This window comes from Struthio camelus, chromosome 15 (genome assembly GCF_040807025.1).
Source record: "Struthio camelus isolate bStrCam1 chromosome 15, bStrCam1.hap1, whole genome shotgun sequence".
In the NCBI taxonomy this organism is placed as follows: Eukaryota; Metazoa; Chordata; class Aves; order Struthioniformes; family Struthionidae; genus Struthio; species Struthio camelus.
The window spans coordinates 14,419,772-14,436,506 of NC_090956.1; the positions used below are offsets into that span (position 1 = coordinate 14,419,772).

Consider the following 16,735-nt stretch of genomic DNA (forward strand, 5'->3'; position numbering starts at 1 on the left):
CAGCAAGGCACTGGGCAGGGAGCAGATAATGAAGTAGCAGCTCCCTTCTTAAATAACCACAGAAACTTATAATTTTATTAAGTGAAACTGAGGTAAGCCATTACCCGGCGTTATTTCCAACTGAGGGATTTATGCTCACCTGTAGCACATGAAACGATTTGTAGGTCTCAGTCTACCTCCTAGTGGGGAGACGTGTGCTGGCTCAGTACTAGAGGGAGAAAGGAGAGGAGAGCAGAAATTGTGGATGAGATGTGGTTGGTGAACGAGCTGCCTCTGTCCTCCTCAAAGGGAGTCTCCCCGGGCAGCAGCCAAAACTCAATAACTGCAGTCAAAGCGGAGCAGTTTCTTCATGCTGTACATGGTGGGATCTGAGCAGAGCAGAAAGCTTTCCTGCTCTGGGTCTACTCGCTAGTGAAGGGGTTGAGAAAACCAGGCCAAAGAGCTATTTCTTTCTCCACTGCTAGCTGTTACCAGCTATAAGCTCCCCAGTGTCCACTGCTGAGCTAACAGTAAGTAAATTGTGGCTCAAGCAAAGAGCATCGTACAGCAGAGGCGCCTGAAGTTGGAGCTTAAGGATGACACAAAGGAGCAAACCCACAGCAGGACACAGCCAGCACCTGGGTGCTGTGGACGAGGCTGGGACAGAGGAGCTCCATTTCCCCCAGCGGTTTCTCTCCACGTTACTTGTGTACCTCGTACATCTGAACCAAAAACAGGGCCTCGGACCTCCCCACCCTTGGAGGCTCAGGCTCCCAGCACGGCACACACAGCACCGCACACATCAGGAGAGCGGGATGTGATTGAATGCAAGGTTGATGCCATACAGAGGGATTAGCGTAAGTGCCTGGGCTGTTTTCCTTGCACCACCTCGAAGGCTCAGCCCTTTGTCTCTACGTACCACTACAACTTCTGGTAGGTTTTTAATGCAAAAAATACCCCCAGGGATGTTTTATTTCATCTATTTCCTTTCCTGCTTTGTCTCCTTCCCCACGCTGTTTTACGTAGCTGGGAAAATGCAGCAAGGGGAGTTTCAGCTCTTGCCAGCCACCGCAGACTATTAAATGCAGTTCAGGGCAGCCCAGAAGCTGCTCTTAGCTGCCTGTCCCCTCCACGCACCCGTGTCGCATGGCAGCGGGGAGCTATGCAGGACGTAAACCCATCTCACCTGGGTTCATCAAGCACAAAGTGCCACCACCTGGGCTGCCCCACACAGCGAGCACGTCCTTTAAACTTGAAAAAGAGGCATTTTCAGTAACAGCTGGAGCCAGGCTGGGATTTAACCACTAAGCTGAGGTAGGAAAGGTTAGGAACTGAGATTAGCACACTGCAGTGCGTGTCATCTGAAGAAATGATCCTCTGGAGACAAGAAAGATCCCTTTCTTGTCTAGGATGAAAGGCACTGGGTGCAGAAGGCAGAAAGGATAATATTTTGACTGTTTCCTACATGTAACAAGGAATTTGATTCTGCTTCACTAGATGAAACCGTTACGAGCCGGCTCTCCTAACGTTTTGACTGGTTTAATAAGGCGTAATGCCACTGAAATGACAGCAGTACGAGCACAAAGCGGGTCAGCGGGCAAGGAGAGAGGAGGTCCATCCTGCGCTGAGCAGCATCCTGCCTGGGGGCCCAGCTGCAACGGCCGCTGCCTCGGGGCTCGGCGAGGCCCCCGAGCGGGTCCGCGTCCGCCGCTCCCTCCAGCCTGGGGCAGGAGCTGCCACCTCAGGCCCACAAGGCTTACATCTACAAAATGGGTCAAACTAGGGTTTGCATTGCTGTCAGGTCTGAGGCAAGCAGAGCAGGTGCCCCGGGCTCCTCCCTCCGGGAGCTGCTCAGTCCCTGGGGGTGGCCGGATGCAGTCCCCACGCATGCGCTGGTGGCTTTGCTGAAGGGTGCTGTGCACAACTCATGTGCTCGAGCTGCTTTTCTCAAGTCTCAGCCTTACCTCCACGGTGAAAGAGGTACGAAATGTGACACACGAACAATGCTCCCAAGAAGACACACAACACACTTGGGTGAGGAGGGGGGACATAAGGATTTTCCCTTCTGCTTTATTGTCCAGCTGAGCTCCGGGCAGGTTTGGCAGCTTCTTCTTTTGGTTGTGTGCTGAGCGCTGAAGCTATTTGCAAACTAACCTGTTTTCATTGTCACTCCTACCCTACAAGACTGGTTTGGCTCATGGTTCATTACTCACCTCCGCATGCGCGTTTGCAGTATGGCAGAGTCAGCACAACTGTGGACTGTCACCGAAAGGGACGGTGCTGTTCCCTCACTGCCACTGACCATGGCATCCTGTCATGTCCTCTGAGCCAGCACTGCCACTTGTCTTGCCCTAGAAAGACCGAGTTCAGGAAGCTAAACCAGCAGAAAGCTGATTCTACCAAAAACCACTTGGTTTGTCACGAACCCTCTCTTTTGGACTTCCGTCTTCTCCTGGCTGCCACAGTTCCTGTGCAATAGCAGCAGCACTAGATTCATCAGTTTAGCAAAACATGCAGTTATTCTTAGCCAAAACCAAGCACCGTCGGCTCCGGAGGAGAGCCGCAAAGCCAGCCCCGCGCGGCGGCGGCAGCCGCTCTCTTCCCGCGCTGGGGCGGCGGACGCCAGCGCTGCTGCCGGTCCGGGCGCTTCCCGCGCCCCGCAAAGCCGTTCCAGGAGCAGGAACCGCCTCTCTTCGTAGCAGGATGAACACCAGGGAGGGAAGTCAGACCAAGCAGGTCAACATTATCTTATTTCAGTTGATTATATTCCTAATTAACTCAACAGTGAGAAAAGAAACTCTGCTCAAGCTTTCCCGTAAAGCCAGACCCAAAGGCCTGCTCTGCCATCCGGCACTGCTGCCCCCAGCAGCGCTCCGGGAGAGTGAATAATTGAGCCTCTTAGTCATTTCTGTATTATTTAAAAGCTCAGCTGTTGATTCTAGCAGTCTGTCAAGTCACAGCATATTGCTTTTATCCATCTATTTAAAATACTTGGTGGGGGGCAAGGAAAACAGCTAAGACGGCCTTTTTTCTTCTCTGCTTGAGCTTTCAGTCCGCCAAAAAACAACAGTCCTCCTCCCCCAGACCTTTAAATGGACCCACGCGGACGTGGGCAGGCCGACCCACGCGGACGTGGGCAGCACCGAACCATGCGGGCCGCAGGCGGGCCGACCCACGCGGACGTGGGCAGCACCGAACCATGCGGGCCGCAGGCGGGCCGACCCACGCGGACGTGGGCAGCACCGAACCATGCGGGCCGCAGGCGGATCGACCCACGCGGCCCCGGGCAGCGCCCCACAGCGCGCACACGCGTGCGCGGCGAGGGCACCGAGGAGGGCGGCAGCTGCTGCGGTTCAGTTCGGCGCCAGCCGACACCGCGCCGCAGTCCGGTCCCCTCCGCGGGGCAGGACGTTTCACTGCTGCCTGGCGCCGCGGAACCGACGGCCCCAGCGCCAAAGAAGATTAATTTATTACACGATCTAGGAGGACGCGAATTGTTTTCAGGAGAAAAGGAATTGCTTACTTAAAAGTAATAGAGCAGTGAGTCCCGGTATATATGCACATGCATGTATGTGTGTGCATACATATATATGGGGGGGGTGTGCATATATATATGTGTGTGTGTGTGTGTGTGTGTGTGTGTGCATATATATACGTATATAAAGAGACGTGGGGATGTACGGGCTCCATCTCCAGACAGCGGCAGCTCGGGGTTTCGCGCCGGCGGCTCCCGCAGGAGGGCAGAGCGCCGGGGGGCCGCCGCTGCCGCCCGCAGGCCTAGAAAACCAGCCGCTACGAGCAGAGCGAAGCGAGGCTCCCGGGCAGAGCGAAGGGAGCGGGCAGGACGCGGGGCCGGCGGAGGAGCGGGGGGCGACGCCGAGGGCGGCGGGGCCTCCACACCGTCGCCCGCCCGCCCGCCCGCGCGCAGCAGAAACCGACTGGCGTACGCCCAACTGGCCTGCCGCTTCGCGGCCTGACTTTAAATCCATATATTTGAACAAGGAGAAATCGATATTATACAGAGCAGCAGGGGACAGAGGTTGTCTCCGGCCGCGCGCGCGGCGCGCTCGGCTCTACGACGCTCGCTCCAACGCTCCGGGAAGGAGGAGGCCGGCCACGTCGGCCCAGCGAAGCGACAGCCGCTGCTGCAAAACCCAGCCCTCCTTTCTTGGGAGGGAATCCACGTTGGTCCAACGCAAACGCTGACAACAAGACCCCTTCTGCAGCGCCGTCCCAGCAGACCCATCTCAGCCGCGGCGATGCTCACGGCTGCGGCCGCCTCGGCTGGCCTGGCCCCGTGGGCAGCCGGGCTCCCCCCGCTCCGCGCGGGGACCATCCTTCCCTTCCTCCCGGCCTTCATCTGCCTCGCTCCTGCGGCGGAAACGCCCCGCTCTCACAAGGTTACAGCGGGTCTCGTACTACTGGGCATTTGTTTTAAAAGCTCAGAGTCGCAGAAAGACAAAAAAGCCAGCAACTAGAACAGCCGTGATTTTAACTGCTCCCTCCGGGTGCAGAGCACGGGCAGTCACTGGAGGCCCGTGGTTCACAGGCACGGCTTTGACCCCGTGGCTGGCCAGCGCAAAGCACGCGCCGTTGCAGCGCTCTGGGCGACGCCATGAGGTGCTTCTCTGCCCCAACTAATAGGAAATTAATGGCTGTAAAAGGCTTTTGAGTGTTCGCAGGCAGGAAGCTTTACAGGAAGCAACCGAACCACTATTATTTGTATAGACCTCGTTATTGCAAAACGGAACTCCCCACCCTCTCTGCAATACACCTTTGCCCGGGAGGCCATGCAAAACCCTGAACAAAACCCCATGATATGCTGGGATAAAACAAGAGCACAAGAGGATACAGCCTTTCAGCTTGTTTGCAGTCATCCTCCTAAACCGAGATGCCTCAGCCTATGCTGTGCATTGCAGGGCTCCGGCACATACGCAGAGCTCTGCAGCAGCTGCACAACTCTAAAAACAACCGTCTCCATTTCGCCTGTCGTTCCTGTCTTAATTCTTCCCGTTTTGGTTTTTGACTGATCTGATGGGCTTCAGCAGAATGGGGAGCGTGCCTCTTCCACTGGGGAATTTGGCAGTAAGATACTCCCAGGGATAATCCTGGGCTGCACGCAGCAATTTGCAGGCAATACTGAACAACCTGCATGCGGAGCATCCTCAGAGATTTGCGAGGCTGCACAAAATCCCACTATGCATAAGGAAAAACGTCTAAGCAAACCACCAGTAACACAGAAGCACAGCCCTGCCAGAGCCAGCCCAAGCCCAATTCCTCTGGCAAGGCCAGGATACTGCTCTGCAAACCCCAAAAAGCTGCACCAAGCCCCCTCTTTTTAACGCAATCAGCTGTAGACATAGCAGCAGCAGCAACACGGGCCGCAGAGCCAAAGCTGGGTATTCACTGCGTTTGCACCCATGCTCAAAGGCCACGCAGTTGCTGCCTTTTGTTGTTCCTGTGCTTATGGGGAAGGTGCAAGGGGCTTCGCCGCTGCTTTTACGCCCCTTATCTGGGTGCAAATGCCAATAAGTGGAAGTCTCTGATGTCCTGGGTGTCACCACCCTCGGCAGCCTGGAGCAGCACAGCAGACGCAGCCGGTGCTTTGCTGCGGGTGCCGGTGGCGGGCCACAGCCAGCCAAGCCCGTGAACGGTGTTTGCCATCTCTGCACAAGGTGGCTTTTCAGTTTTAGGCACGGGTTGCTTGAATCCGTCCCCTCGGGGGCTGAAAAACTGCTCCGAACGCTGCCACTCAGCTTCAGTGCCCCCGCTGCAGCCAGGAACCGCTCCCCGGGGAAGGGTAAAAGCCGATGTTGTTTGTGCTGTCGCTGGGGAAGCTGCGGAGCTGCTAGTTAGGACTGGAACAGAAACGCAAATCAGGCCACTTCTCTCTCTCCTATGTGCAGGAAGAGAGAAGCGATAACTCTCTTTAGGTGCTTAAGCAAACCCAAAACAGACCGCTTGCGGAATCGCCTCCTTTACGAGCTGGATCTGTTTTGGGGAGAAGCGAGGGGTTTGCCAGAGCTCCGGCTGCCGGCACCGCCAGCTGCCCCCGGCCTCGGCGCGTGCAGCGCCCCAGTCGCACCCGCCGCCGGCAGTGCCCAAGCTTTGGTCGTCTGCAGCCAATTCCTAAATAAATAAATGGGATATGTGGCAACTGCAGGCTAGTTGGTCTGAATGCATGCTGGGCAAAAACCTGGTTAAGAGCAACGTGGCACAAAATCAGTATATAGCATACTGGTAGCTCTAGCTATATACTGGTAGCAGCATTAGTGCACAGCATCATCATTGCATGAGGGAAATTAAACTGTCAGAGAAGCCAGATAGGTTTTTTGATTGGCTCACAACTTTGACAACAATATAAACCAAGGCTTCCATAAGCATTAGATAGTTACTTCTCAATTTAAAAATGAAATGAAAATATAAAATAAAGGTAGTCAGATTATTTGAAAACTAGTTAACTGCTAGGTGTTGCATGATAATAGTTGCTGAGGTCTCTCCTTGATCCAATCCTATGCAGTACATCATGCAACTATCTGGAAAATATACACCACTATTACTGATACAATGTGTGCATGGCAATATTTGATGCCAGAAACACATTAATGATGGGAACGGGTCTGGAAAGCTTGGCAGTATTGGTTTATTTGAGAAAATGCTTTGAATAGCTGTAGATGGCACATCACCTATCTAAGGACAAAGTATACAGGTTGCTCCAAAAGCATGGAAGACAGTATTTGGGCATCAGCAATTAAGTAAAAGAAACAGGAAGTTTTGTCCAGAACCAGTCACAGATAAACCCCTCGCAGGAGGCTGCTCCTGGGGGGGTAAGAGCAATCCAGGGATACACAAACAGGAGATTAACGAGCAAATGCAGGGAAATGGAGTTATTTCTGTACCCAGTATCCAAGATACCATTACTAAATGCTGTGAATGGGTCTGGTGACCATATTTCAAGGACAGCCTTGAAAAATTAAGAAGGATTCAGACAAGCCTCTAAAGCTATCTTAGCTGTAGAAAGCTTGCCTTATAGTAAGCGGCTTTCAAAGCTCGGTCTCTGCAGTTTCCTGGGAGATGAGGGGGGTAACTCAGCCAAGGTCTGCAATTACCTCCAGGAGGACTCAGCGCTGATAGCGCAGGGCTCCGCGCCTCGCCGAAGCCGATACGCTGCGGAAGCAGCAAATGAGGCGAGTACTGCAAGGCAGAGGCGAGCAGGCACCGGAAGCACAATCCCAGGATGCGAAAAACTTTGCTGCACGTCGCAGGAACCTGGGTGCTTTGCTGCGAAAAGACTGGAGCACGCTGGCTCCCTCACCCAGGAAGGCTCCTGTGGCTGGAGGCGGTTGGGTGCCGCAGCACCACGCTCCTCTCCCACCCTCCTGGTGCCCCCGCAGCTGCTCACCCCAACAAGCCCGAGTCCCTGCTTCAACTAAGATGAAGAAATTAAGTGTGTATGACAACTCTATCATCATCATCATTATTATTATTGAAACTTTTTCTGCATAAGCGTATTCTTTTTCTGTCTGTATTAATTACATCTAGACCAATAATGATTCTTGAATGAGACGTAACACTTCATCTGTTCCTTGGCTTTCTATATATAAAGGGGTCTTTCCTCTTTGCCTGTAAACATGATTCTGAGCGTAACACCATGGCTTTGTAAGCACTGAGGTGGATCAATAGGTACTTTCTTTTAAAAAAAAAAAAAAAAAGGCAAGATAGCTTGTTCTTCCAACAAATACATCAGGGGCAACTCCTGCAAGCACCAGGCTGGTCAGAGGAGGGCAATGGTACTGTGGCAGAACCATACACAACGGCACTATCCTCCACCCAAATACCGTTAGTCAAGGTCATATCCAAGCCAGAACCCATGAATCAGATCTCTGCTGCCATCAGCAAGCACTCATGGAGCCCACTGGTTTGCACAGACTGAGGATCTGACCCATTTTCCACAAAGAGAGGATGATTTATGTTGGGTCTGGTTTTTATTTCCTTAGAAAGGGGAAGTATGGATGTTTTTAACCAACCTCTTCCCCAGAAAGAGGATGAATGCATGCAACGAATCACATGTGGGGCAGTGGCCTTCAGCTGGGACCCACTGCGCAAAGTCACCAAATACTAGCTGCATGACAAGTAGAGTCCAAAAAAATTGCAGAATCTTCCCAATTCTGTAGTGAAAAAAGCCCTACCAGATCACTAAAATTTCTTTAGAGAAATCAAAAGGTCAAAATGTAGAAGCAAACCAATTTGACAAGGCCTCCCCAATCGCCAGGACTTTCACACCCACAGCAGCCTCTCCACCACACAGCCGGCAGAGCGTGCAGACCCTAACAGAGGCCTGGCTGAAAGCAAAAATACCTCTTCCCTTCCTCAGCAAGTCCCCTTGGTGGAGCACAGAAGGACTCGTCAAGCCACAATGTCTAATTATGCACAAATGAACTACCTTCTCCGCTAGCACGTCTGTTGGGCTTTCCAAACTCACACTAGTACTTAAATCAGAACCAATGCATTCATCAGCTGGTGGGACTCTACCAGCAGTCTAATAAAAAGGAAGAAGAAAAATGAGACAAACCTCCAGAGTAATGAGACAAGGTTGCAAAGGGGAATGACAAAACAGCAGTCTTGAATTCAAGTTTGGAATTTGATAGAAAGATTTGAATAACAAGAAATAAAGGCCGGCACTTCGAAAGAATGTACTGTTACTCTCAATGGAGGCTTGTGCCATGAGATTTTTTTCCAGGCAAAACTACTGGTTATGATGAATGACCTAAAACATTCAGTGTTCACATAAAAATCCGTGTGTATCCATAAAATAAGAGACAAGGCTGAAAATAGATTAGGTTTAAAACAATTTGAGGGAGAGCAGAACTCATTTTCAATAAAGTTCCCCCATATCCTGCCCTCTCAAATCACAGTAAAGAACATATCTACCATCTCAAATTCCATTAGCTTCTGGTTCTTGTCAGAAATTCAGAAATCTTTCTTTGATAAACTACATTCCTTTCTATCACATTATTTCTTTATCAAAAATTACAAGTAAGAATTCCTGTAAATTGAAGCCCACGCTAGTAACTTGGAATTTTTATATATATATTTTATATGTGTACATATATATGTGTGTGTGTGTGTATAAACATAAACATATATATATACACATATATACACATATATATATACATATATACATACATATATATGTAGTGTATGTGGGTATAAATGGGATCATGATGTGCCATTGCTAGAACAGGGCTATGATTTCCATAGCTCTTAAAGAGGCAATTGTGATCTCTGATTCATCTGTTTTCAGGAGCTTTGCTTGTCACCCAAAGCTCTATACCTCCTTCATTTTTCTGGTTAAAATAGCTTTTTAGAGTTTGTCTACACCATAAATCATTCTGAAACAGTTATTCTTGTGTGGATGCTCTCACTCTGGAATAAAATGCTTTATCATTTTGATTTAGTTTAATCGCTATGCTGGGCTGTTACAATAATTACCTAACAAAGGTGCTTAAAACTCACATCCGAACTGAACTGGCTTCTGCATGCAGAGAAAGAGTTTTGTTGTAGATGGCTGAATAACGACTTTATAGGTAGGTTCCTGCCATTGGCACCATCCAGAGCTTGACAGAGGCTAACCTGGAGACACGGCTTCCTTTGGGTGTCTGAAATGAAGGATGATGAAATGGAGGGGCTGAATTTTGCAGTTAAAGCCCACATGATGCATTTCTAGCATAGATTACAGATTTCCAGATTCATATTAGCCAGCTTGGTCCTGCACATGCCAAAGAGCAGGACTTTGTGAGGAAATGTACTTTGAGCAGATACCATGATGCTGAAAGCCCTTGTGCCACTGAACATCTGATAGCACCTCTTGGGAACGAGATGGGAAAAAGTTTCAAACTGGAGAAATATTCCTCAAAGAAGTGACAGCTACAGTGCTAAGGAGGATAGAATTGGTGTGCTAGAAAAAAGAACAAAAACAAAAAATGCACTAGCCCTAGGTTGCAGTCAATGTTAACAATAACAGCCCTAATGCTTATGCACACATCTCAAAACACTAAATACTTCCTTCATCCCAAGTGAGGAAACCAAGGAGCAAACAGACCAACAAGCCTAACTCAAGCCTATGCTCTGCATGAGAGTCCAAATATCCTAACGGTGGTGTCGGGGCCAGCCCAAATGCTCCACGTACAAGAATGCTCATAAGTCAGGGCTACGCTGTGCTCATGCTGCCTACAAAGCTAATTTCTGATTTGATTTTTTCTACTAGGCAAATTTCCCACCACATAAAATATAAAGCCATGCGCACAGCATGTGGAATTAGAAAAAAACCTTCTGAACTTTCTGCCATCTTCCCAGCTGGGGAGTAGTGATTTCAGGAACCAGGCATTTGCTGCACTGATTTCATTAAGTGCTTTAACCAATGATTTTGCTGGGCCAATTTTAAATACATTAGACCACACTGCCCCTTCTGTTTCCTTATGAACTTTAAGTCTTATTCCAGATTTGGTATCCTCTCTGCCTCATAGCACGCCCTTCTTCCAGAATCAGAATCGCAATGGTTGAGCAGGGTCGCCTAGAGCACATTGCACCTCTGCATGGACGTGGTCTTCCTAATAGTTTTGCTTTGTGGAAATTACTAAGAATGCTAAAAAATACAACACAAAATCTTTAATGCACTATGTATTGCCAACAGAGCCTTACTACAACGAAGGGGGTGATGAGGGTGGATGCTATCAGACAGCTGGCTCTGTTGAAACATTCAAGCCAAAGAAAATGAGTGGCACGTTGGCGCTTCATGTATGTTACAATATTGAGATGGGAAAAAACTCCCTCTCCCCCACCTGCTGAACCCCACAAACTCAGCTGAGATCCAAAGGACGGGCTTTCACGATAGCTATTCCCATTGACCTCTCCTCCCATGCTCAGCATCATTCCTGAACTGGCCCGCCCTCTGAAAAATCATCCTTTTTTGCAGGTTTTTTAATCTCAGTCAGTTCACAGAACGACCAATGCACAACTGCGCTGGCATAGCCAGATTGCAGGCTGCTGCTGCTGGGAGAGAAGCGAGAGGTGGAGGGGAAGGATGCACGGACCTCGAATTTCATGGGACTCCGAACTGGGGCTGAAGCATCGCACCTCGGCACCAGCCTGGATTAAACCTCCTGCTTGCAACCCAAATGCCACAAACTTTGCATCACTGGAAAAGCCCCTTAATAACAAAGTACGCTCACACATTAATCATCTGATGGCATCTCTCCAGGGATTGACTGGTCCAGCTGAGAGAAAGATGACAGCGCAAAGGGCATTTACAATATGTGTATGGGCATCTCACCACCTTCCCCAGATTTATCCTCATGGCACCTCAGACAAATGCTGCATTTACACTCATTTCACAGATGGGTAACTACAGCAGAGGTGGGAACACAGATCAGGTATTGGAGGGACTTAGGCACTCAGATCACACAAGTTTAGATGTCTACACCAGCTTTGCCAAGAGCACACAGCGATTTCGGTAACTTGCCTTGGGTCAGGAAAGGAGCCTGAAGCAGCATGGGGAATTAGCTCCGGGTGCTGGAAGTCTGCCGTGAGAACAGGCCGTTGTTGCTATCTCTCCAGGTAACATCAGGGTGACCTCTTCAGGAAAGCTTCTCTAAAAGACTCTGATTTCCTATGAAAAAAAAAAAAAAAGAAATAAAGAAATAAACTTTAGGATGATGTTAAGTAAAACTTCCTAAAATAAAACTTCCTAAAATAAAACTTCCATTAAAACAGAAGCCTAAAAGCAGATATTTCTAAAGCTTCTGGAACCTCCACAGGGTACACAGCGCTCTCACCCTGCAAACCCGGCTGCTTCCCCCAGCACTCAAACCCCTGCACTCCTTGCTCTATTTAAAATGAAGTGTAAGGATCATTATCCCCAAAGACAAACCTGCCAGGAGACTTAAGTTCCTAACAATCAAGTTGTGCAGTCAGGTTAATTAGCACATAAATTAAGAAGTGTTTTGCATGCAATAGTACCAGGTATCTCTCTGGGTCCCTCCTTGCACAAACGAGGCAAATAAAGGTCACATGGACAGAATTAAATAAAGAACTGGGGAGCAAGTTATAAGCTGATTTCTGAGGAAGCAGAAGAAATTTAGAAAACTCCCCATGGCAAATGGTTTCTAAATCCCCAGAGAAATCACTGTACTCGTGGATGAGGGAGGTCAGAAGCAGGTCCCTGATTTTCTGCCTTTGCTGGTAATGCCAAACGCTCACCAGACAGCTGCTTGCACGGATACTGAGTGACTGGACAATATATATTTTTAATATATATTGGTGCTATACAATATACGTTTGCAAGAGGGGGGCTTTGCCTTCAGTGAGCTTCTGAGTACTACAGATGGATTTACACCGTCATCCCCCATCAAGCAGACTGTAAAGCCCAAAGGTGCACTGTACAAAGTCATGCAGCACCCAGAAATTTTGAAGACAATGTTAACCATGTTACACCAGTATGGTATTTTTATTATCTCATTCTTACTTTTTTTTTTTTTTAAAGTTTGCACAAACGTTGGACAGGCACCTGTATTGAATTAAAAGATACAGGAAAACTCAATGTTCACTGAAAGAAATATTACACACTTAAAATGCCTAAAGATTGGGCCTCTCTTTAAAAATAGTCATTTTCAGCTTTAAAAATTATGCCTTTCAAGGGATAAATAGACTGAACAACACAATAGCACATCTACAGCTATTAAATCAAACGTTAAATAGCGATGAATGAAAGAGATGAGCAGAGCTTTATTTCCAGGTTGCTCGGCACGGGAGGATCGCCTCAGTGAAAGAACCAGAGGCACCAACGTGAGCAGCAAAGCTAAATGCAGTGCTTTGGCTATAATTTGAGGTTCACCCAGGACCTTTTACTTTCAAGCACTCAGGACCTTTTTGCCACATCCATGGACCGTGTTGCAGAGAGCCACAATAACTGAGGCAACTAAAAACAAATTTTTGCATTGTTTTTATTCTAGTTCCTACTTTTTCCTTGACAAATTTGGAGCTGCTCGTTGAGGTCCTTCCACCAACTTGTGCTGCGAGGAACACATCGCTGCCGCGAGCGCCTCGGGAAGGGCCACGGCATGACCCAGCTGCCAGAAGCAGGCCTCAGCTCTGCTTAGCTTCACAGTGCGAATTTTCAAGGAAATTCACTACGTCTCAAATGCTTTATTTTGTGCACAAGTCCATGTAGGATGAAACTAAACCAGCTAGGAACCTCTCGCACATCGAAGGCTAACCATGGATTAAATACATCACTCACAAGAAACCTAAAGGGTTCCCACCTAGAGGGAAAAGTACAGCTGCATTTGAAATGCTAAACAATTTGATGCAGTTGCCTGAAATTTTCTCAAGGATGCTTCTTGCCTGAGAATGACACAACAGAAGAGAACATGTGAATAAACTTATTCTTCTGAATGGAGAAAAATCAAAAAGATCCCATGAGTAATACAAAGCCAGCCTACCAGAAAAAAAGTGGGGAGGAGATAAGAGGCATGATTAATGGCACCTTAATCTTTTAATAGAATAACTTCTGCATTTAAGCAACTTCTGGTAAACACCACAAACAGAATCTCACCAGAAAATGCTGGAAGTATTAACCTTGCTGACGGTCCCCAGCAGGGTTTCCGCTGTAGCAGCCAGCAGCCCGAGGGCTCCCCCGGCACAGCCAGGGTACTGCCGAAGTAGCAGAAGGACTTTGAGACCGTTCCTGCTGGCGGGAGCAGAGCAGGTCTGGGTCTGCCCTGGTTTGTAACACCAGGAACTGCATCTAGAGCCTTCACACCTGCCTTGCTCACACACGGGCCATATCCTCAAATCCCTCTTCTCACCACTGGAAACTACTTCTGCTGTCCCATGGAAGCGTGCGGAAATCACCTCTGACTCACGTGCCTCCATTTGCTCAGCCTTGAGCACAACGTTTCCTTCGGGTCGCTCACGTCCGGTGTGGACAAGCCAGTGGCGTGCCCCGTCATGCCTCCCGCCTGCCTCACCGTGGCATCCCCATTGCTCACCACCAGCATCCTCGCCCTGCAAACCACCCTCGGGCCACTGTGGAGATGGAGCGTAGCAAGGGACCAAAGATGATGCATTTAGAAACCTCCCTAACGAGCGTGGAGCAGCTCTGGGGAAAGCACACTGCCTTCATGTTAACCACCATGAACTGTGATTTTTCAGAGTATCTAACAATTTTAGGAGCACTAAGTGATGCAGTTGAGGATCTGAGTGGTACAAATCCATCCTGTAAGGCAACGCTTTCCAGCAGAGATTAACAGACTAGGACAGGAGGACCCAGCATGGGAGGACAGCTACCAGGCTGGCTGCATGAATCTCTATTTGCAGGTTTCCTTTTGTCACATCCTATATCAATACAGGAAAAGTAGTAGGAAAAGTAGGTCAAATTTAAATAAATGAATTAATCATTATGTAATTTGGAGGGGTTTTTTTTTTTCCTCAAGTCTTCCAACTTGCACAATGCTCGATCATCTTTCTTGTTTTAGCAGTAACAGACCTTGAGGGCGGCAAGTTGAAGGAGGACGGGGTAATAGCTCTACACAGCTGTGTCCCAGAGCTGCTCTTAGCCCTGAACAGGGGACGACCGTGGGGTGACTGCAAAGCAACAAACACAGCATGTGCTTTTTGCAAGCTAACCCAGTGCAGATTTGCATGAAGCAGTTGGACACATGATGTTGCCCTCTCTAGATGCATAGAAGTTAAAGAGAACTCCAGGAAATGCATCCAGACACACAGACAACCTGTCAGAACTGAGTAAGAGGGGAAAAAAAAGAAAAAAGGAAAGAAAATGGTAGAAGTTGGAGGAGGAGAGGGTGAATCATGTTCACGCTGTCACCAGTTGCATATAGCAATGCAGGGGCAAAATCACAAACTGGTGAAAATGGTCACTGAACTGAGAAACCCACTGATGCTGTGATAATTGGCACCCTGCGAGGACCTGCCCACTGGAAACATCTCAACAATATCTGCTCCTTTTTGCAAAATAGCCTGAAATACATCATACGAATCTAAAAAAGCCTCCAGCCTCATGCACTGAGCTAGGTCCAGCCGCTGATCAGTACCAACCAGGAAAACATCACCCGAAGATGCTCTCCCAGTATGCAAAACATCCTTTGAGTAGCGAGAAGGAGGGAACTCCATGCAGATGGAGGCATCACCGCCCTAAGGGACATCCCTGAGGCCGCACAAGATGATGTTCCCAGGAAGGTCTGAGACGAGGCATCAGAGCCAGAGCACCATCTGAGAAGCAGGGGCCCCGGCAGCCCAACCTCTTCTCCAAGGGTCCTGCAAAAGCTAATGAGTAACTAATACTCTGAGAGAGCTTGTTCAGAGCAGGCACTGAAAATGCATGGACTGAAATGTCTCGGCTAAGTATCCCCAGATGTCATTTCCAGCACTGATGTCTTCAGTTAAAAAGAGTCTCCACTGACAGAGTTGTGCCAGATTTAGCTCATTTCAGTGCTTAACCACACGTCAGCCACACAGCGTGCTTGGCAGGCAGGGACCATATGGATAAGCAAAAACCTTTACTCGCCAGCACGTGCTGAAGAAAGGAGACCACCAGAGAGTTACCCGAGATATTCACCTCCCATGCTATTTAGGCCAGTAAATTCCCTAGCGTTATAGCAAGGCGTACGTGGAACCAGACACATGGGGCATGTGCACCCTGCGCTTCCCCGGGTGCCTGCTTGGCCAGAGATTGAGGATGGATTCACTCATCGCCTGAGATCAAACGCCGCTAACGTAGATGATCAGAGGTGGCACTGGTGGTACTCACCCCCACTGGTGATTTTTAAAAAGTGCGTTGCTATTATCAGCTCCTGCCTCACCCTTTGTACTTCTAGCTCATTATATTTTCCCCTGGTCATTTCAGCATGCCTCCAGTATGCCTCTTTTTCATCCTCCCCTATATTGCCTTTATCAGATCCCTATTTTGTATTTGACGCCTCTGCTCATTTCTCTTGCTGCCTTAGAATAGCCAGAAAAATAAATTTGGAGAAAGCAACAAATTTGCCTTTAAAAGTAAGAAGGTAGTGTCCTGGGAGAACTCTATTTTCAGCAGCATATCAGTATCCAAATACTAAGCACCCTCTTCTGCCTGTTTTCTGTCCCTTTATTTGACTGCAAGCCTTTACAGGCTTGAATGCATGACATGCAGTGACCTGGGGGACAGAAACAGTGAAAGCGCTTGGACGGTCCAAATATTCAGCAACAGAAAGGCTGAGAAATAGCACAGCCCGCAAGGAGGAGAAGCAGGTACATGAGCGATGGACCTGGCTCTCTAGGGAGCCAACCGGGGATCTGCCTACGCCGCAGCTTTCCAACACGTGCAGCACGTTTGCCAAACGAACACTGAGGTGCGAGCACCTGCTCCAGCAGAAAACAGTATTTTCCTCTAAGTTTGTGGAGCTCACAAACCCTTGCAAATTGCACTGATGTCCCACTTTTCGCGCCCCCCCGCCCCGCCTTTTCCTCTCCTGCCCATTCATGTAACCAGAGTTTGATAAAATTAAAACTAAAGATCCAAGCTGCGACTGCCAAAACTTGCGCTCTTCACAGAAACCCGCGCAAGGCTGCAGAGTGCCATCTACACGAAGGCACGGGGATTTGCTGAGAGCCAGCCAACTGGAGTAATAAATCCTTCGGGGATGCATCACGGAGCGCCTACAAGATGCTTTTCAGAAGAGCTCTTTGCAGACTGCAG

General features: G+C 48.9%; 1 long non-coding RNA gene across 8 annotated transcripts in view; it reads right to left on the reverse strand.

Annotated features, from left to right (window-relative positions):
* The window catches only part of LOC104149725 (uncharacterized), a 43,438-nt gene that overhangs the window by 16,721 nt on the left and 9,982 nt on the right, over nucleotides 1–16,735 (reverse strand). For 6 of the 8 annotated variants that reach the window (XR_011134726.1, XR_011134729.1, XR_011134728.1 and 3 more), the window contains one exon: nucleotides 11,504–11,650. This is a non-coding gene — a long non-coding RNA (uncharacterized lncRNA). Of the gene's footprint in view, nucleotides 1–139; nucleotides 209–9,498; nucleotides 9,642–11,503; nucleotides 11,651–16,735 lie in introns of all 8 variants that reach the window. The other 2 variants (XR_011134731.1, XR_011134730.1) reach the window with 2 other exon arrangements.